The sequence below is a fragment of the Emys orbicularis genome, chromosome 3 (assembly GCF_028017835.1).
Source record: "Emys orbicularis isolate rEmyOrb1 chromosome 3, rEmyOrb1.hap1, whole genome shotgun sequence".
Taxonomy (NCBI): domain Eukaryota; kingdom Metazoa; phylum Chordata; order Testudines; family Emydidae; genus Emys; species Emys orbicularis.
The window spans coordinates 79,754,588-79,776,068 of NC_088685.1; positions in this window are offsets into that span (position 1 = coordinate 79,754,588).

Genomic DNA, 21,481 nt, shown 5'->3' on the forward strand with positions numbered 1-21,481 from the left:
TACTAGAAAGTTATTAACAAGCTTGAGGAGGGAATTCAAACAAAGCAAAATAAAAATGATGAGGAAGCTAGAGGAATTGACATGAGAAAATATTACAAAGGGTTAAATTTTTATCATTTGTCTAAGCAATAGCTCTCTAGAGTGTAAGTTATTTGAGGCAGAGTCTATCGCTTACTGTGTTTGTGCCTACAATAATGGATCCCCAAACTAGCCGGCCTCTAGGTGCTATCACTATACAAATGTCAAATATTATTAATAGTATGGGCATAATTTATTTCAAGCAAGTACAGAATCTCATGTCCTCTCCCTCTTTTGTATTTAGTGTGGTACATGGGGAATAACTAGAAGTAATGAGATGCAATAAAGGAAAGGAAATTTCTGGCTGAATAACATAAATTACTTCCTAACAATGCAAAGCTTTCCATTGTGGAATAGTCTCCCAAAGTAAGTGGGGGAAGTCCCATCATTTGGGACAATTAAAAGATTCAGAATAAAAAATGTGCTGCTGAGACATTCTCACATTTGATGAGGAGATGGACTGGGTGATTAATCAGCTCTCACTTCTATGAACTAATAATTGAAGTGCTAGTCTAACTTAGCATACCATCAGTCTCTAACCACATTACAGACACATTCTTTTATTCCACTATTTCCATTTCTAAAATAAATCTTGTAGATTTTCCTCTTAAATTATATTCTTATTACTACCTACTTCCCATGAAAGCCTTTAGAACCTATTGTGATAATGACCTGGACTCACTGTAGGCTAAAATTTTAAAAGCAGAGTAATGAATATGGGCATCTCAATTTTTGGATTCCAACTTGTGACACCTTAGAGCAGTGGTCCCCAAGCTTTTTCATCTGGCGGGTGCCAGACGATGAGCCGCGGGGGACGAGCATCCGCCAACAAGCGGCAACGTCAATAGGCGTCGCCGCCGAAATGTCGCCAAAAATCGGCGGCATTTCGGCGGCGACACCTCTGGATGACACTGCTTCTTGGCGTCATTTCGGCGAATGCTCATCCGCCAGCCAGTACGCGGGTACATGTAGACGCCCCAGCGGGCGCCATAGCACCCGCGTGCACCACGTTGGGGACCTCTGCCTTAGAGGGACTCGATTTTAAGAGGGTGGCTGCTCAGTGCTCTGAAATTCCTTTGACATGCTTCAAATTGGGCACCCAAAATCACCCCTCTCTTGAAAATCTGGGTTTGTAGAGTCTGCTCGTGTAAGCTGTCTGTGTACAGAACTGCCCTTGAACTCAATGGAAATTACATGTACACAGTTTCCAGATCTAGGCCCAAAATTTAGCCACTTATTTGTGTTGTATTTATTGCAGATTACCTGTCATATGGAAACAAATCTGTTCAGATGCTGAGCAGATAGGATAAAAATATGCCCTATAGTTTCACTACAGCCAACGTATTCTGCCTGTACCGGCATCAGACATAAAACAGAGATATTATGGCACTTGAATCCTGTGTATTTCATATGCTTTCAGTGCTTTTTTTATGCCTGAAATGAGAGCTGTTTCAATAAGGAGAGAATATTTTTCTTTGCACTAAATGGAAGCTGTGTGTTTGGAATACAGTCTGAGACTAGGATAAACACTGATGCCATTTGTTTCAGTGAACAAGAAAAAAGCTCACTTTCTATTTCTTACACACACTCACGTACGTATCTATAGGCAGAATGTCTGACCCCTGTCGTGAAAGTTTCATGAATTTTCATTCTAAAGTGTCAAGTATCAGAGGGGTAGCCGTGTTAGTCTGGATCTGTAAAAGCAGCAAAGAGTCCTGTGACACCTTATAGACTAACAGACGTATTGGAGCATGAGCTTTCGTGTGTGAATACCCACTTCGTCGGATGCATTCTAAAGTGCTTTTTTGTTTGTTTATTTCTCGCTAAGTTTAATCCTTTGGTCAGAAATTTTTTTGGCCAGGTCTCTGCCCAAGATAACATATTTTTTTTTTTTAGGAAACGTCTAAGCAAAAATGAAGACTATAAATAAATATACTTTTGTCATATTTTAAAATAATGTATTTCACCATTTCTGAACAGTTTGAATGCCTCAAAAAGTATGTGCTTTTTTTGTATTCCAGTGAAAATCTGCTTTGATTGGAGTAGGTCAGAAGGTGCATTCATGTTTTACTAACCACATGAGTTTTTTCATTAATGATCTCTCAATATTCTGATAACACTGCACATGGGTACATGTATAACTGGAATGGGATTTTCAGTCACTGAGGTGAATATGGCATTTAGTCTCTAGAGTGTTTAATGGTGCATTCGTAGGTGTGTACAGAATGTGGGATCATTCCAAAAGTCTCATTCCATCTGATGCTTGAAGGTCCAGTTGCCTCCCTGAGTGATCATCTTCTGTAGGGCACAGCACTTCAGAGGATAAAATTTCTTGGGTTTATCATTTTTCTTTTAAAACCTAGGAAATGCCATATAAACAATTATTAATAAACATATGATTAGGGCTGTCAAGTCTGCAAAAAAAACCCTACATAAATAAATTACAATAATTTGGACATGTATATGTGCATATTTATTTGTTTTTCCTAAGTTAATTACGTATTTTAGGAAAAATTGTCAGAGCATCCACCAGCAAGAGTTGGTGGCTGCACTCTGAGGCCACCAAAAATTTTGTTGTGAGAACCCCCAGCTGGTATAGGAAGATGCAAATTTAACCCCAGGAAGGATTTCTCTGGTATCCCTGCTGTCTCTCCCTTGCTGTTTCTCCTGTTGATGTGCTTAATCATAACATTTCATGATTGCTTCCTCCACACCAGGTAGCACCATTCAGATTGGGTTCTGTACTGGCTGGTTGTGGGTCCCCCCAGCAGAGGGGAGTTTGTGATTACCATGCTCCCCTCTAGCCCTCTGAGCCACTAGTGTTAACCCAGGAGTGAATTGGCACTGTAGGCACTGGACTTTAGCCTATCTGTAATATACATTATGTTTAAAAGAAATACTAATTAATTGAATACTTACCTTGTACATTAGAATATCTTAATGCTATTTCACGGTTAAATATCATATATGATTTAAAAAGAAAATATCTATGATTTTGTATAATACATACACACGTGTATTTAAAAGTGTGTATGTACATGGGCACATGTTCCCTCTGTGGGCCAAAAATAGCTTATAGTGAGCTGCTTTTAAAAATTGCTGAAGTATATATTTACAGGTACCAGAGGAGCCATTCTGGTGTATTGGGTAAGTGACTGAGGAACATTTTACAGCCTTCCATAAGAAATGTGTTTTTTAAATAAGCTACAAAAAGCAATGCACCAAAAAAATCAAGTTTGTGATATAACTTGATAATCTAATCCCCTTGCATTTATGGCTGGCAGATTTTTATTCTGGACTGCTTATGTGAGAATACAAGAAATGTCAGCCTTACCTTCTAATAGTCTGCCATTTGATAGTTTCTGTTATGAACTTACTGTATCTAGTAAGCTTATTAGAGGTAATTATCATTGTGTATAGTAAAGAGTGCTTTGATTATTCTTCCAGTGAGAGCTATTTGTACCATGTAAATGTGAGCATTCCTTTTTATCTTTGTGTTATACTTTGGGGAGATTTAAAAAAAAAAAAGCAATAAGAATATTTTCATAAGCTAGTCATATCCTAAATATGGGAAGCAGACAACAGAATTAAGACTGTACTGCTATTTACAACAAATACAATTATATTTTTTCATTAGTTCACTGTAAAATGAAGCTCATTGTTGATAGAGAGGAAAGATCTATCATGCAATAGAAAGAACCTCTCTGTTTCTGGAGAACGTGTTGGGAGTTCAGGTAGGGGCAGTGTATAGGGCGTCTCAGTAAAATGGAGTAGAGTATCTTAGGGTACGTCTACACTTACCTCCGGGTCCGACGGCAGGCAATCGGTGTTCTGGGATCGATTTATCGCGTCTTGTCTAGACGCGATAAATCGATCCCGGATCGATCCCGGAAGTGCTCGCCGTCGACGCCGGTACTCCAGCTCAGCGAGAGGAGTACGCGGCATCGACGGGGGAGCCTGCCTGCAGCGTCTGGACCCGCGGTAAGTTCGGACTAAGGTACTTCGAATTCAGCTACGCTATTAACGTAGCTGAATTTGCGTACCTTAGTCCGAAGTGGGGGGGTAGTGTGGACCAGGCCTTAGGGGAGTTGTCTGTGCTTTCATCAGACAGACAGACAAATTTACTTGGCATAAGGGCATTCTTGTAGAGAATATCTAAAATGAGAAGTGGGAACAATGCACAGGATCCTTGCTGGAGAGAATTGAACAAGGTGACAGGTCAGCTCATGGAGGAGTATGTTCTAGGAGCATTACACAGGGAACTTTAGAGGTTCTGGTTCCCGCCTTTATGGCCTCATAGGGGAATGGGATGGGGCATAATAATACTTCAGTAATGTGTCAGTTCCATCTCCACATGACCATCAGTGCCTCTCAGACTGCAACACCAGTAGAGGAAATTAAATGAAGGGATCTCCAAGAGTTGGCCCATTTGTCCGCCCATAAGAGGGAGAGCAGGTGGGTAAAGTAGTAGGAAATGTCAACAGAAATGATGACAAAGGGAGCAGTGGGGAATGAAGAAACTTCTACACTCTTGCCTCTACTGTTATTAACTGTTGGAACAGCATACCAAGGGATGTGGGGATCCTCTACAACATAAAGATCTTAAATCAAGAATAAATGTCTTCCTAAGAGCTAGACTCCAGTTCAACCACAAGTTATTGGGTTCAATGCTGGAATTACTGGGTGAAGTTCTATGCCATGCGCAGGATGTCAGACAAGATGACTGTAATGTTCCCTTCTGGCCTTAAAAACTGTGACTCTATGGGTAGTGTTTTCTAGGTGGGGATGCAGCTAGGAAGTGAGCAGATAATAGTTCTGGCTTTTCTTCATGCTCCCATGGTGTTGTTTTGTCAGACAAGTTGGGAGACTGCCTGGAAAGCTTCTTTCCTGCTCCCGCAGGAGCATACCAACAGTAGCAGGTTCTCCCAGCTTGCATTCCTCTGGTGTGTGAGCAGAGTGTCTGTCAGTGAAGAGAAAGAGAAAAACATAAAAGCAAAACCAGGAGAGGAGGTGAAAGACGTCACATCTAGATGAAGTAAATATTTATTTATTTGGATTTGGACAATAGAGTAACCACTGGGCAAATGCATTCCGTTCTGATTCTGGGCTTGTTTCTCCACTCGGTAACACCAGCTTCACATCCACTTCAAGTCCATTTGAAATCAATGCATTTACACCAGCATAAAGCTGAAGTGAAGAATTTGAGGCTGGGATCACTAACTGGCACTGGTTCTGTTGCTGTGGCACAGAATAACGCTCTGGGCTAGAGTGTGCAATTTACATACTGCCTTGCATTGGGAACAGTATGGCACTTCAATGCTCTGGTGCTTCAACGCTCTGAGGAAGCTTTGGAGGGATGGTGTGTTAGGGAGGCACAATCCCTCCAGAACTCCAGGGAATTCAAGGAGAAGATACAGTGTGCTCCTCACTATGGCTAGTCAGTTCTGTTGACATGTGCAGAAGGGGGGACCCTCAGATTTATGGCCCCGCGTCCTCTCCCCTTTCTTTGTCCTCTTGAGGTGGTTTCCACCTCCAGGAGTCCTAAGAGGGAACAGTCCATAGGCTCAGATAAACTCATGAATGGGGAATGTGATTGGTCTCTGCACAGGGGACACCAGGGAAGGGTGAAAGTTCCTTGTGTCTTCCCCTGAATTGTGCACCCCACTTGACAGCCTATCAGCATTTAGCCCAGTATGGGGACAGTTCACATCTCTATTAGATTATCTGTAACAGAAACATTTGTATAACTTTTTGTACAGTTTGCTTTGGAAACAACTCAATTGAACCAAACTCCTAAAAGCTTTTATATTCTCAGGAATGTTGTTCCTCTGAATACTGTTCAAGCATCATACAGAGTTACATTCAGATAATTCACCTTGCAACAGTCAGCTTCATAAATGTGATCTCAGTCATACCACTCAAACCTCCTCAGTTTTTGTTGGTCAATTCTCATGTGGTGCTGTTTTCTAAAGTGCACATTGTGGTATGGGGAGGGTCGTCCTCATCATCATCATCATGTTCCCATTATGCCTCTGGCGTTTAGGGCAGTGATAAAGCTCCTCCACTCCTGTCTTGTCTGGCAAGTCTTTCAATGGTTCCCCTGCTATGCCCCAGGTTTTTCAGCTCAGCTTCCACAGCTCTTCACCATGTTGTTTTCAGGTGGCCTCGTTTTCGCTTGCCTTCAGGTGTTCATCTTATTGCTACCCTGTGATGGAATCAGTTTTTATCCAAAGCACATGGCCAATCCATCTCCAGTACCTCCTTGCAATGATGGTGCTCAGATCCTCTTGGCTGGACTGTGTCAATAGATCTTGGTTTGAGATTGTTCTGGGCCAAAAGATATAGAGGATTTTTCTGAGGCAGGTTGTATGGAGACAGTTTGGACATGTCATACTTTCTCATTCCCCAGCATTCTGCACTACAAAGTAGTATTGAAAGTACGCAGCTCTGATAAATCTTGAGTTTGGTTTTGGTGTTGTATTTTGATGATTTTCAGACTGTATTTAAGCTCCTGAAGGTGTTCCTGGCTTTATTGATTTTGTTCCGGATGTCCTTGCTTGTTCCACTGTCCTGGCTGATGGTGCTGCCCAAGTATGTGAATGTTTCTACATTGGTGAGAACTTAATCCTCTGCCCCTACTGGTGATGGTGAGGCAATATTAAAGGTCAAAATGTCCATCCTATTGCGACTTATTTTCAGTCCAATTTGCTGGCCTTCTCAAAGTCTATGAAATGTATGAGGAGTTGTCATTGCCATTCTAAGCACTGTTCTATTATGTTTTGTAGAGTGAAGATCTTGTCTGTGCATCCATGCTCTTTCCAAAAACCAGCTTGCTCTTTTCTGAGAACGCTATCAACTGCCTCTGATATATGCTGGACTATGATCTTACACAATACTTTGCTTGGCACAGATAAAAGTGTGATACCATGCCAGTTATTACAGTCACTGAGAGTTCCTTTCTTTGGTATCTTCACTATAATCCCATTGGTCCACTCATCTGGCACTTTTTCCCTTTCCCAGACTGATATAAAAGAGGGGCCAGGTTAGATGCTGTTAATGTAGGATTTTCCTTGAACAATTTCTGCATTCAAGTTATCCTTGCCAGAAGCTTTTCCATTTTTTAAGGATTTGATGGCTTGAATGATCTCTTCCTTAGTTGGGGTGTCTGTGTTGATATCAAGATCTTCTTCTGCCTCCTGGATGTTTGCTTCCTCTATAGGTGTCTCCCTGTTCAGCAATTCTTTGAAATGCTCTGTCCAGTGCATTTCTTATTCCTTTTCAGTTGTTAGTAGATGTCTTTGTTTGTTCCTGATGAGAGTGTTTGTTGGTGTCTGCCGTTTACCACTGATAAACTGTGTCATTTTGTAGAGGAGGGTAGTTGCCTTTTAACGCTGAATTTCCCAGACAATCTGGGCAGGGCACTGTGCACTTGTTATGCACAGTCATGTGGGACCATACACAAGAATAAAGCAACGCGAAACAAAATTTTTCTGACTTTTTGATTCACCTAAAGTTCTGAAAAACTTTGTTTGGGTCAACCCTTCTAAAAAAATTTTATTTTCCAGCACTGTCAGTGAACCAAAACAATCAGTTATTTGCACAGTTCTACTGGGTAATGCTTATTGTCTGGAAAAAGAAACATCTATAGCTTTTTAAAATAAACTTTTTATTTTGTTGTAGCATGTCTGTTCATAAAGGGCCAACATTTCTTTCTAGTGTTGTTTGGTAGCTGGATGTATCAAATTATGAACACAACTTCTTGGAAAAACAGTCTGGGTCTTTATCAGTCCCTAATAATGGAATAGAATTGGGCATAGTAATAACTCATTTAGCAGAATAAAATTACTATAGTATCAATAGTACATAGCTGCAGAGCCCTAAAAGAATTACTTAACTTCTGCAGCTTTTGGATCCTCATGAGGTTTGTGTGATTTACTGATTTTATTTGCAGGTCTACTCTTAAAAAGTCATTCATGAAAAAGTGTAATGTTAATGCAATAACTAAAAGGTCTGTCATTTTTCTGGCAGAAGCTCTCTGACGATATCAGTTTGTATTGTCTAGTTGCAACTGTAAGTCTAGTCAATAGAATATCCTCATAAAATTTCATCAACGTGAATACAGCTTGGATATATATATATATATATTTTTGCAGACACCATTTTAAAAGCTTTTGCTTCTGTTGAGGTTACTGTGAGTTGATATCCACTCTTCCTTGTAGAGGGGGCTCAGAATCTTCCACACTACCATCTCCTCCAACCACTGTGGATAGTGATTTGTATTTGAGAGGGACCAGGAGGACACAGTCAGCTCATGGACACCAGCAGTATACCATGGTGACCCCTCCACTCTGGGGAAGCCCTAAACCCTTGAGGCAGTTTTTCTAGGGGCATCCACTAGTGGAGGAGGCCCTGAAAACTTTGGTTCTATTGTAAAAGGTACAGAAGACCACAGAGCAGGCATAGTGACACAAGGATATATAAAGAGAATGGGCCTCCAGTTGATCTCTGGTTCTGAGTAAATAATGACCTGGTCACTCCATGGGTGGGGTGTACCATAGTGTACCACCAACGGCTCAGAGAATGAGAAATAAGATTTATATCTAGTCAATTTGTTGAGGGAGGTACATGCATGTCTATTATATGCATACATTTAACAGTCCAACTCGTATTCATGGCTATTACTTAGGGGAAGTACAGGCAGGTTAAGGTTACTCTGAGAACATTCATATCTCGTTCCCTGCTTACTTTGAAATTTGTAAACCTTATTGCATTACCCTTTTTTTTTTTTGGTAACATTTAACTTCTAAATCTGTGCAGAATGGCCAGAAGACTGTTACTTTAAAAATAAATATTAAGTGTAAAATAGGTACCTGAATAAAAAAAGAAACAGCTTCAGGGTCAGGCAATTGTTTCCTGCAAAATGAACTTGGACCTAACATAATTACTTTTTAGTCAGTTTTTCCTAAAATATTATAAAATGATTTGAAATAATTATAGCAACATGGATGGCAAACCAGTGACATTTTAAGGTTATGAAATTGCTTTTAAAGTGTACACACAGTATAGTACCTTTATTTCTGCAGGCTACAAGCATTGAGCTGAAACTAATCACAATAAGTTACTCAGTGCTTTACCTGACAAACCATGATTTATTTAACAACTTACTGAAACTGAAATATTTGCAGAGGAACCAGCTAGTTTAGTCCTTCCAATATTTTACATGTTAAGTCTTGGGTATCCAGAGACAGTTTCGATGCAATCAACAATGATCTTCTCAGACTAGGAGGCAGCGTGGCCCAAGGACAAGATACTGGGAGGCAGGAGATCTGGATTGTATGCCCGGCTCTGCTACTGCTTTGGGTAAGTCACTTCAACGCCCCGTGCCTCAGTTTCCCCATATGTAAAAAGTGAATGCTGACCTTTGGAAAGCACTTTGAGATCAATTACTGCTATATAACAGATAAGTATTATTAACTTATATTAATTATTTTAAAATACACTCATCCATTTTGGGACCATGTACAACATATAAAAACTCCATACAACTGACAAATTGAATCATTTGAGTTAAGCCAGAAATAGCATAGGGGCCACCCCAGTCAAGGATCAGTGACATTGTGCTGGGTACTGAACAAACACATAACAGAAAGATGGCTCCTGTATTTGATCCTTACCAGATGAGGTATTAATCTATCCGGTTATCTTATCTATTAGATTTCAACATTCTTGTAAATCAGCATTTCTTACAGAAGATTTTAAATGTATATCTATACAGTGGATGCCCTTAAAACTTGCAACTTATGGATTTTCACAAGCCTTAGTAGAGCCACCAAGGAAATTAGGGCAAGTAAGACTACCAGACCCCTTGCTTCGCTGCATTTGGGCTCCCCTAGATCATAGCTCTGGCTCCCCATGAAAAGCAGCCGTTTAGAAACAGGTGTGGGCCCTGGGTCTTTACAGCATATCCTGCCCTTGAATTATCAGCATATAAATAACCTGGTTTTCTTTAAGTGACTAAAAATTTACCTCTAAATATCAGCTGACCCAAAACCAAATCACACAAAATAGCACGTCTCTTCGAAAGGGACAGCTGATGACACTACCATCCCTGCTGGCTGTGATTTCATTAGACATGGCAGCTGATGTTTTTCAGGGGGTGAATTTCCTGGAGAGCTTCCTGAAGGTCTTTTCCTAACTTCCCATTACAGAGATCCCTGGGGGTGTTTGACTCTGGGTGTCAGTCTGTCACATTCTGAGGTGCAATCCAGACCAGTGCAGGGTTCTGCCACCACTTGCCCTGTTACTCTGGGTTCCTTAACTGCGCTGCTGCTGAGGCTCACAGCCCAGATGCCAGCAGACAAGCATGCAGTATCCTGAGTGTCTGTGTGCTGTGCAACCCTGGTTCAATGCTCTGACCTGAGCAGCCTGCCTACAATACCACAGCCCCACTCTGGTTTCCACTAGCTTTGGATGCACCTGTCAAGATGACACCAACACCCTCCAGTCACAAATTTTCCAAAACAGTGTGCTCTGGAATGTCCAGTCCTTTCCTGGACCCTTCAAAGGAATAAGGTTTGTTTGCTCCTTTAAAGAGATAATACCCAGCAGCTTGCCACAGTAATTGGAGTTAACAATCACTTCCATTCAAACACAGGACACGGTTGGTTTAGACTAAAAGTAAAAGAAAAGGACATAGGTTAAGGGATGCCAAGTAAAAGAAATAAAGTTGGAAAGGGTTACAAACAAACAAACAAAAGTAAAAATACACTTTCTAATGTCGCGGTTCTCAAACTTCATTTCATCACAACCCCCTTCTGACAACTGTTGGGATTTTGTGGTTCCAAATAATAACCAAATGAGTCAGATGCCGGGCAGAATCAAGGGTATTCAATTCAATTCAACAAGACTTTATTCAATGTGCACAAAGGGAGAGCCCCGCTACAAAAATCAGCCAGAGTCCCTCCAGCAAGGAGCCCCTCCCATTGCTATTTTATAGCACATAACAAGTTACATAACAAGTTACATAACACAAACCTCTAACCAATCATATTTAACCTTTCTATATATGGATTTATTCATCACATGCTTATACTTCTCCACTCCACATGCTGAGCTTGCCCTCCTCCCCTTGGCCTTTTCTAGAATGTTCCTAGGGTGGTGAGCCACGGCATGCTTCTTTATGTATAAATACCTTCTAAATCACATTTTGTTTAAAATGAACACAAGCATACCCTTCACAACAAAAATTACTACATGACCCTAGGCGGGGGAACCGAAGCCTGAGCTCGAGCCCTACTTTCAGCCTTCGCAGCGGGTTTCGGGCTTCAGCTTAAGCCCTGGGTGGGGGGGGGGGGGGGAGCATTGGGATTTGACTTCACCCTGGGCCCCAGCAAGTCTAACACCAGAGCTGGAGACCCCATTAAAATGGTGTCACAGCCCATTTTAGGGTCCTGACCAACAGTTTGAGAACCGCTGTTCTAATAGCTAAGACTTAACAAGCTACAGCTTTGGTTCTGGGTAGATTTCTTACCAATCTTTTGTTTCCAGAGACTTCAACCCCCTTGGTTCACAGATCCATCTTTCTCAGCTTGCAAGAACTCTCACCCATTGTATCTGTCTAGTGATGGATACGAAGATGACTTCTTCTCTTTCCTTATATCTTCCCACACTCACTGTTTTGTCCCCGGACTGAGGATGAGCTCATGCTGTTCTTCCTTTTTGGTGGACTTCCCATTCCCCTGCTGATTCGTATGTAAAAGGAGCTTCCACTGTTTTTGGTCACACCTTGCTTAATGTCTCTGTAGACAGGGAGAGAGCACCCTTCCCTCCCGTCTGGGGAAAAACCTGTTTCTCCTTGTGTTTGGTCAGAGACTTCAAAGCATGGTATCATTAAATATCCATATTTTCCCATATAGCTTTAATACATTTCACAATGATATTAATCACCAGTGTGTCATTAGCTTTCAGAAAAGAGGTCACTCTATACCCCCGTATAATACAGTAGGGCCGGATTAACTTTTTGTGGGCCCGGCGCCAAACATATTTGTGGGCCCCCATTGGGGAAATAGGGCATGTGATGGGGGGTGGGCCACAGAGCGAGGGGCCGGTTGGGGGCAATGAGACGCAGCGCAGCAGGAGTGGCCCCACTCAGCCCAGCACAAGGGCACTATTTACAAACCCCAAACTGCTAGACACACACTGGCCCGCCCAGCCCTGCGCTGCCAGCGTGCCCATTCCACACTGCCCCCTGCCCAGTGCCCTGCCCTTATGCCAGTGCCCCCTCACCCAGAGACTTCCCCCACAGATCCCTATGCCCAGCATCCCCTGCCTAGAGACCCCTCACGCTGACATCCCACCACAACTACACAGCACCCTGCACACCATACCCCCTGCCCAGCTCCCCCACCCACAGATCCCCTACTGTCCAGCACCCCCTTCACAGTCCCACCATCACAGCTGTACAGCGCCCCATATTCCTGAGGGAATTCTGCATAAAATTTTGTGCATAATATTTTAAATTCTGATTTTTTTTTATAATAAATAAATGTGGAAGCTCCACCATGGCAGTGGGGAGCACAGGCCACTGGCTGCATGGAGGTGGGAGAATACCCTGCAGCCTCCCCCACCCCCCTGGGACAGGGACTTGGCAGTGAGACTGAACCTGACCCTGACACAGCACAAGGGCCAGGCCTGCCCCAGAAACACCCTGGGGCCCTGCCCCTTTTGTGCCAGGCACACCAGATGTGGGCAGGGAGGCACAGCCTGGCAGCAGGATCCAAGTGCAGAGGGACTTAGTGTGGGGGTATCCAGATGGGGGTAAGAGGGTTCTGGGGGGGGGTAAGAGGGTTCTGTGGGGGGCAGTCTGGGTGCAGGCAGCTCAGTGGGGGATCTGGATGCTCAGGGAGGTGCCAGGTACAGTGGCAATGGGAGTCTGCAGGGGGGACCAAGTGAAAGTGGTTGGAGCTCAGTGGGCGGGGGGGGGGGAGTCTGGGTGCAGGGGAGGTGGGGTTGTTGTACTTAAAGTACTGCACAGGATCTTTTCAGGGGGAATAAGGCAAACGCCACATTCACTGGTAATACATGCATCAATCAACACTGCATCATATGCATATGATCTATATTACACTCATGCACTCACATACACACACACAAACACACTCCGTCTTGTTGTTGTTACCAACTAGTTGCTCCCCTTAACTTCACTAGCCAGGTGAGTTAGATGGGGGAGGGGTGTAGCCAGGCTTCTGCCGATCTGGATCAATGCTCCGATGATGACAAGACCCAGGGTCCTCTGCAAGACACCTCACATTTATGGCAGCTTCCCTCTTATGCAAATCTATACCAGATTCAAAATCTGTGTCCCTTGGTCCTTTGTGCTGCTTCCTTCTGGGTGTTGTCCCACTGCTGTTCAAAGAGGGTGTTTCCAAAAGAAGGTGCTTGATTCTAAACCACCTCCCGAGGCCGTCAATATGTCTGCTCTTCTTTAGTGAGCCCACTTGACAAGTTTGATTGTCTTGGGTCTGGCTTCCATCCCCTCTCCAACTAGCCGTCTGGAGGTGCTTGCCTTCCACACCTTGCTCATTCACACCTCATTCATTCAACATGCCAATTGATTAAGGGAGTATGGGGAGGGGGAAATCTTATTCTACTCCTAGCAAAAAGACATTTTTCTTCTACTTTAACTATCCTTAGGGGCTATAACATTATACCAAGGCTTAACACAAAGTTTTCTATACGTTTTTCTACATAGGGATCTGATACAAAGTTCCTATATCAAAGGACTTGATACAAAGTTGTATGAAAATAGCTTAATGTAGGGTTATATGAAGAGGCATAATACAAAGTCATATGAAAGTTAGAGGTTATATATGGATAAACTTAATACATGGTTATATAGAGAGGCATAATACAAAGTCGTATGAAACGTATGTGAAGATGCTTAATACAGAGATTTATCTACAGGGTTCATTTGGGTGGGGGTGTAGGTGGTTGGGGCTCAGTGGGGAGGGTGTCTGAGGGGGGGCTCATCGGGGTAGTACAGATGCAGGGGAGGTGGGGCTTGTCAGGGTGAGGGTTTGATGGGTCTGCTTAGCAGGGGAGCCCCAGCTGCTGCCAAGGGGATCCGCATGCTGGGCCTCTGTTTCCCCTATTCCAGGGATCGGTAACCTTCGGTGTTATACCAATAGAATAAAAACCAGCAGGATCTTATTAAGAGGGATAAGGCAAAGATGCCACATTTATTGTAAATATAATGATAAAGCAAAAGATAAAAGTAAACAACATTGTTTGAATACTTATTCCTATCACTACTTATTCCTTATACACACACATACACACACACACACACATATAGATAGATAGATAGATAGATAGATTTATTCACACAATCATTCATTCAAGTTCTGTATAGGTGTTATAGTTACCAGCCTAGAAGTTGCTCATGCCAAGTTACTGGCCAGGTATCTTGGTCATGAGGATGGAGCCGAGTCTGTGTCAGGTGCACCTGATGCTCCTGGAGGCTGGCAGCAGAGACTCAAAGTCCTCAGTCTTGAGAGTCCATTCTTATAGGAATTAATTCCTATGTTAGTCTATGGGAGCTGTTTCATTTTGCTGTTGCTGACTCAATCAGCAGATGGCACATTCCTGGACACATTCCTGGGCACATTCCTGGTGGCTCCAAACTGTCCAAAGTTTGTGTTTCTCATCCTTCCAGGTGATGGGGTGGATCCCAGTTTACCCTCCGGGGGTTTTCTGGTTATCCACTTGACACATTCTTCGGCCGATGGATACTCCCTTTCTAGGCTGGCACCTCCCTAACCATTCATGTATATCAAGCATTCATCAGCATACATTCCATATCTTAACCATATTTTAATTTACTGTCTCCACCACTTTCGGGGTGTGTGCTAATTCATTTGAGACTCCCGGCCCTTTAATCACAGAGGGTGGGGGTCTGTCCTAGGAGCCGTTGAATGAAGTGAAAGTCACTTAACGGGCTTATAGTGTTTGTTTACATTGTATCAATTACTTTAAGAACAAAGTCAATTAACTTGTTTGTAAGTTTTACATAGTAATAAAGTATCTTTCACAGGATAGATATAATCAATGGTTTCTACAGACAGTAGCTTACAAGTTTTAACAGAAGACCCAAGAGATTTTTGTACTTGGTGAAAGTGTGGGGATTTTAAAGTGTGGGGGACAAATTATGAGGGGATCACTGTCACTTGGGGGAATCACTGTTAGTACCTTATTAATATCCCTACATCGGCATGTGGCCCACCAGGGTAAGTCCCGTGGCGGGCCGGGCCGGTTTGTTTACTTGCCGCGTCCGCAGGTTCGGCTGATCGCTGGCCGTGGTTTGCCACTCCAGGCCAATGGAGGCTGCGAGAAGCTGCGGCCAGCACATCCCTCATCCTGCAGCCCCCCATTTGCCTGGAGCCACGATTGGCCGAACCTGGCGGGCCGCATGCCAAAGGTTGCCAATCCCTGCCTATCCCCTTCTCTTCCCCATCACTCCATCTCCTGCCCATCCCACCCCTTTCCTTTCCCACTGCCTCTGTCTCGCTGCCCTGCCTGCCCCACCATGGGCACTCACTGTTGTACAAGATGAAGGATGGCTCCCAGCACACAGAAGGGAGCTCAACCAGCACTAGGACCCAGAAGGTGGTGTCCAGCTGCAAAGTCTTGGGAGCTGAGCAGCACCTTCTTTTTTCAGACTGTCTGTGCAGCTCTGCAGTCAGAGTAGGTCTGCTCATTCCACCCCCCTCCCCAAGGCTCCACCCCGCCTCTTCTCTGCCTCCTCTCCCCAGGTGAGCATGCTGCGGCTGTGCTCCTCCCCCACCCTCCTGCCGGCAAACAGCTGATCGGCTGCAGGGAGGGCGGGACGCAGCACGCTGTGAGAGGAGGCAGGGGAGAGGGAGCTTGGCTGTCCTACTGCAGCAGGAGCCTCAGTGCCAGGAGCACCAAGCTTCTGCCCCCGCAGGAGAGAGCTGGGGGCGGAGAAGAGTGGGCCAGTGGCTCCATGGTAAATCCGCTACTGTAACACAGTAATATTGTATACAGTCCATTGATTCAATTACTTATTTAAGATTCAGACGTCAGACAGCAGGCTATCTTCCCCCCTTGTTAGGTTGATGGCTTTGTTTAGCTTTTATGTAAATGTGCCTTCACTATCTGTGCCTGATGACGAGCAAATACACATTCCTTTGTCTAGCGCAGACTGGGTTTATGCATTGCTTGCCAAACATATTTTAAGAATATAATTCTAACACCTATTTTAAGTCTTTGTGCACACCCTGCACATATACCATGCAGTAATTTTTGCGACCAGGGTGTTACTAGTTTGTACATGATATCTTACATGACACCTTTTAGATACAGATTATGGCAATGGCATGTTAGGTGTAGGGAGTATGTCAGGCCTGATAAGAGCTGCTGATATAGAATAGTGACCCACAAATGGGCCTGTGTGTGTCAGTCTCCCATTGAATAGCTGAGCCTCTACATGGAGGTCAGAAAGCAGTTCAAACAGGTACTTCTGCATTGTAGAGAAGGGCATAAAATGGGACCGAGCTGGTGCTATCCCCTCACCCAGGACCTTCTAGACCCCAAATCGTGCAGCTCGGACCCCTGACCTTTGGGGGCAGTAGGACTCATTTGTTATCTTTCTTCTTCCAGCCATGTGACCTTTGCAAAAGAAACTGCAGGGAAGAGCCAGCCAGGTACTGAAGCTGGCACAGCAGCTGCAGGAGGCAGTTCAAGTATTGACTCACAGACAAAGATGATGTCCTCACACTTTCTGCAGCTTTCACCCTGAACTTTCTCTCCCCTGTGCTGACAGGCTGTTTGCTCCAACCCAGTCTCACCCTCTGCCCCCCCTGTGCTGACAGGCTGTTTGCTCCAACCCAGTCTCACCCTCTGCCCCCAGTCTCTTACCCCCTTTTCTCCCCTCCCCTTTGTCTTTCCATCTAGCTATTTCTCTTCTAACACAACCCCACTTAAATGATGTAAACAACAAAACAAAACCAAAATATTGCAGAACTAACATGGAGTTTAGTCATTGTATTGTTTGCTCAGCTTGTGTGTTCTATCCCTTTCCCCTACGCTGTATCTGCCATGTCTAGTTGGACTGTAGTCTCTTTATTATTCTATTTTTGTATTGCGTGTACCACAATGGGGCTGTATTCTTGGTTGGCTCCTAGGCACTGGCATAGTAAACATAATTATAATAACTTCTATCATGAGTCTAATAATTATAATTAGTAGGGCTTGAGTTGGAGGAAAAATGGTTTGAGGGCAGAGTATCACTAAGTTCCATTTACTGGAGACACCAACATGAGATGAACTTACAGTAGATTGTGTAGCTGTTCTTATTGTGTATTTTACAGGGCTCCTCAGGCTTGACTGAGTTGGCTCCTCATCAATGGGCTTTAGATACCCTCCCACAGGTTCTGATGGGATCCTTGGGTTTTGTTCCCATTTGGTGAAGCTTTGGTGCCCTGGATGGTGTTGTAAGATTAGCACCTCCTCGTTTATGGTCTCTTGGCTCAGTAACTCTAGAGCAGTGGTCCCCAATGCGCCATGGCGCCCGCCGGGGTGTCTAAGTGCGCCCACGTACTGGCCGGCGGATGAGCATTCACCGAAATGCCGCTGAGAAGCAGTGTCATCCAGAGGCGTCGCCGCCAAAATGCTGCTGATTTTCGGCGGCATTTTGGCAGCGACGCCTCTGGATGACGCTGCTTGTCGGCAGCATTTCGGCGGCGACACCTATTGACGTTGCCGCTTGTCGGCGGCATTTCGGCGGATGCTCGTCCGCCAGCCATGGTCCTCGGTGGAAAAAGGTTGGGGACCACTGCTCTAGAGGGAGCAGGGAGTTGTGGTATTCTAAAGACCACCCACCCACTCATGTGCAAATGAGAGATACCTGTGTGTCAGTCTCAGTCAGATAATTGAGCTGACTTTTGCAATATGATCCTGTTTTTCCTTCCCATGTACTTTGATCGGTAGTGAAATAAGTAACAATGATAATGACATGTTGGTAACTACAATTATCATGAATAGGTATCTTTTTATTACAATGTTAATTTTATTAACATTGAGCAGTGCACACTTCCCAGAGATGGTGCTTCAACTTTGTGCTAATTCAGGTGGACATAACTGCATTGGTTACAGTTGCTTCATGTTTTGAAGGTTTTTCTTGCAGCCATGAAGACTTGAGTTTTTTTTTTTTAAATGAAAGCTGAGAAGACATGAAGAACATGTTTGAAACCTCAGGAAAGCAAAAGGACCAGACTGTTGACCCAACCCAATTCAAATACTCACTATTAGTAACTAGTTCTCCACCTCACAACAAGATCCCGAGCATTTGTAAAGTCATCAACCGTCCTTTCATTCTTTCCGCTGCAACAGACAGACCTTATTTCTCTATCAAGGGAACTTTGAGCCTTGTTTTGAATTCAGCTGAAAAAACAAACATAAAATGTAATGTGAGGGTTAAAAAAAATGAGGTACAAAAATCTGGAATTCTAGTTTGGAGGTTGACAGAATAGCCTGTGCTATGTCCTCAGTGGATGTGTCATGGCTCAGGTATAATGTTTCTTTTCCTTTCCTGTACTTCAATTTACCGTTCTGCTGCAGAACAGACCAGGCTTTATATATATTATTATTATTATGAGTTAAACCTCTGTTAGGAAAGTGACAATCTCTAAAGGAAAATGTTTACTAAATCTCCCTCTATATATGAATGTGTGACAATTACTTATAACCTTTGAAACAATTGTAAATATTGTCAATAACTCTTTTAAAGACAAGACTTTCAAGGGAGGTTTCATAAGTACTTAATACTACCACATGTTCAAATTCAAAATATAATTATGCAAAATATAACTGTACATTCCTCTAGGGCTCTTCTCTGGGAGGATTTACCCTTCTCAGTCTCTGTGGAATGGTGTCCAAGCCTCCTGAAGGGCACACCAGTGCCTTAAAATCTGGGAAACAAGTGATAGCCCTGCATTCTCCTTTAAAATCCCTTTGAGTCTCTACAACAACAGTCTGCAATTTGCACAGCTGCAGCAATTCTAATCCACCTCCTCTCTTGTGGGGTGAGAAAGTCTGCTGTTTAAATCCAACAAACTGGCAAAGTCCCTGGAATGCAATCCTTTCAGCACATCCTTCTGGTCCCTCTGTTGCTTCACTGCTGAATCCTCCAGACTGGCTCCCACTTCTATTAATAAACTCTCTCCCCTTCCAACGGATCCAGACCCAGAGTGTGACTCTGGGTGTGTCCTGCCAGAGTGCTTGTGCACAGTGGACCCAAATAGTTTCAAACAGCTAATGAGCATGCCTAGTGCCCACCATACCCAACTTCTGGATAATTCTAGCCCATCCAGCAGAGTCACTCCACCCAGTTCCATTGATTTTTTTTGTTTGTTTACCCCCTCAGCAAATTAAAGTAGTATAAATAAATAACTATGGTGTTGTTATCTCCTTAAACAACGGTGTTCTTTATTCAGGAGATCTTAACTGAGTTGTCCACAATTTAGGAGGCATAAATTGAGGTGCTCCTTACAGTGGAGACCTCAAGAAAGATAAGAAACAAAGGGTAGGAATCAACGGTCAGTTTTCAGAATGAAGAGAGGTAAATAGTGGTGTACCTCAGGGGTCTGTACTGGGACCAGTGCTATTCATAAATGATCTGGAAAAAGGGGTAAACAGTGAGGTGGCAAAATTTACAGATGATACAAAACTACTCAAGATAGTTAAGTCCAAAGCAGACCGCAAAGCATTACAAAGGGATCTCACAAAATTGGGTGACTGGGCAACAAAAAGGCAGATGACATTCAATGTTGATAAAGGCAAAGTAATGCATATTGGAAAATATAATCCCAACTATACATATAAAATGATGGCGTCTAAATTAGCTGTTACCACTCAAGAAAGTGATCTTGGAGTCACTGTGGATAGCTCTCTGAAAACATCCACTCAATGTGCAGTGGCAGTCAAAAAAGCAAACAGAATGTTGGGATTCATTAAGAAATAATAGATAAGACAGAAAATATGATATAGCCGCTATATAAATCCATGGTATGCCCACATCTTGAATACTGCATGCAGATGTGGTTGCCCCATTGCAAAAAAAAAAAAAAAAAAGATATTTGGAATTGGAAAAGGTTCAGAAAAGGGCAACAAAAATGATTAGGGATATGAAACAGCTTCCATATGAGGAGTGATTAATAAAACTGGGACTTTTCAGCTTGGAAAAGAGATGACTAATGGGGGGATATGATAGGGGTCTATAAAATCACGACTGGTGTGGAGAAAGTAAATAAGGAAGTGTTATTTACTCCTTTTCATAACACAAGAACTAGGGGTCACCAAATGAAATGAATAAGCAGCAGGTTTAAAACAAACAAAAGGAAGTATTTCTTCACACAGCGCACAGTCAACCTGTGGAACTCTTTGCTAGAGGATTTTGTGAAGGCCAAGACTACATAAATTCATGGAGGATAGGTCCATCAATGGCTATTAGCCAGGATGGGCAGGGATGGTATCCCTAACCTCTGTTTTGCCAGTAGCTGGGAATGGGTAACAGGGGATGGATCACTTGATGATTACCTGTTCTGTTCATTCCCTCAGGGGCACCTTGCATTGGCCACTGTCAAAAGACAGGATACTTTGGTCTGACCCAGCATGGTCATTATGTTCTTAAATTATAAGACATTGTAGATAAACACAACAATTCAAATACAACTTCAAATTACTTAAGACTATTTACACTACTATGTGCCTGTATTAATTCCATTTAAATAGTCCTGAGCAGTATTCTTAAGATCAAGTTGTTGAGGGGGGTCTGATCAGTCTTCCAGATAATGTTCTCACTTCTTTTGAGATTGCATGTGGAGTACTCTGTGGAGGGGTTCACTTCCTGACAGAGTACCCACAGGTCCCAGAGTCTGTCTTTGATGTGTTGGGCAATATTGAAGGTGAACCCAATTCTTCTAGAGAAGTCCTTTCAGAGACTCCACTAGATAGGATCTGGGAGTTTCTGCTAAGATCCCAATATCTGTGAGCCAAATGTTTTGAGCCAAAAATAGGTCTCTGGTCTCAGTTCAGGTAACACTTTTTTTCTTTGCTGAACATTGAAGTTTTGTTGCTGCAAAATTTTTATTTCAGCATCCCATTTTTGAAATTCCTTCAAGTTGGGCCACTTAGGTTTAAGCAATATCTGCAGGTGTAACAGGTAAAGGCATCCTTAGTCGTCTTCCCATCAGAAGTTCTTCTTGTGACAGTTGAAAGTCTGGAAGCTGTGTTGGCTGATATGACAGAGTGCTTTATAAAGGTCCTCTGATTTCTGCAGACATATTTTTAAAGTCTGCAGTGCCCTCTCCACCTCCCTATTGTTCTG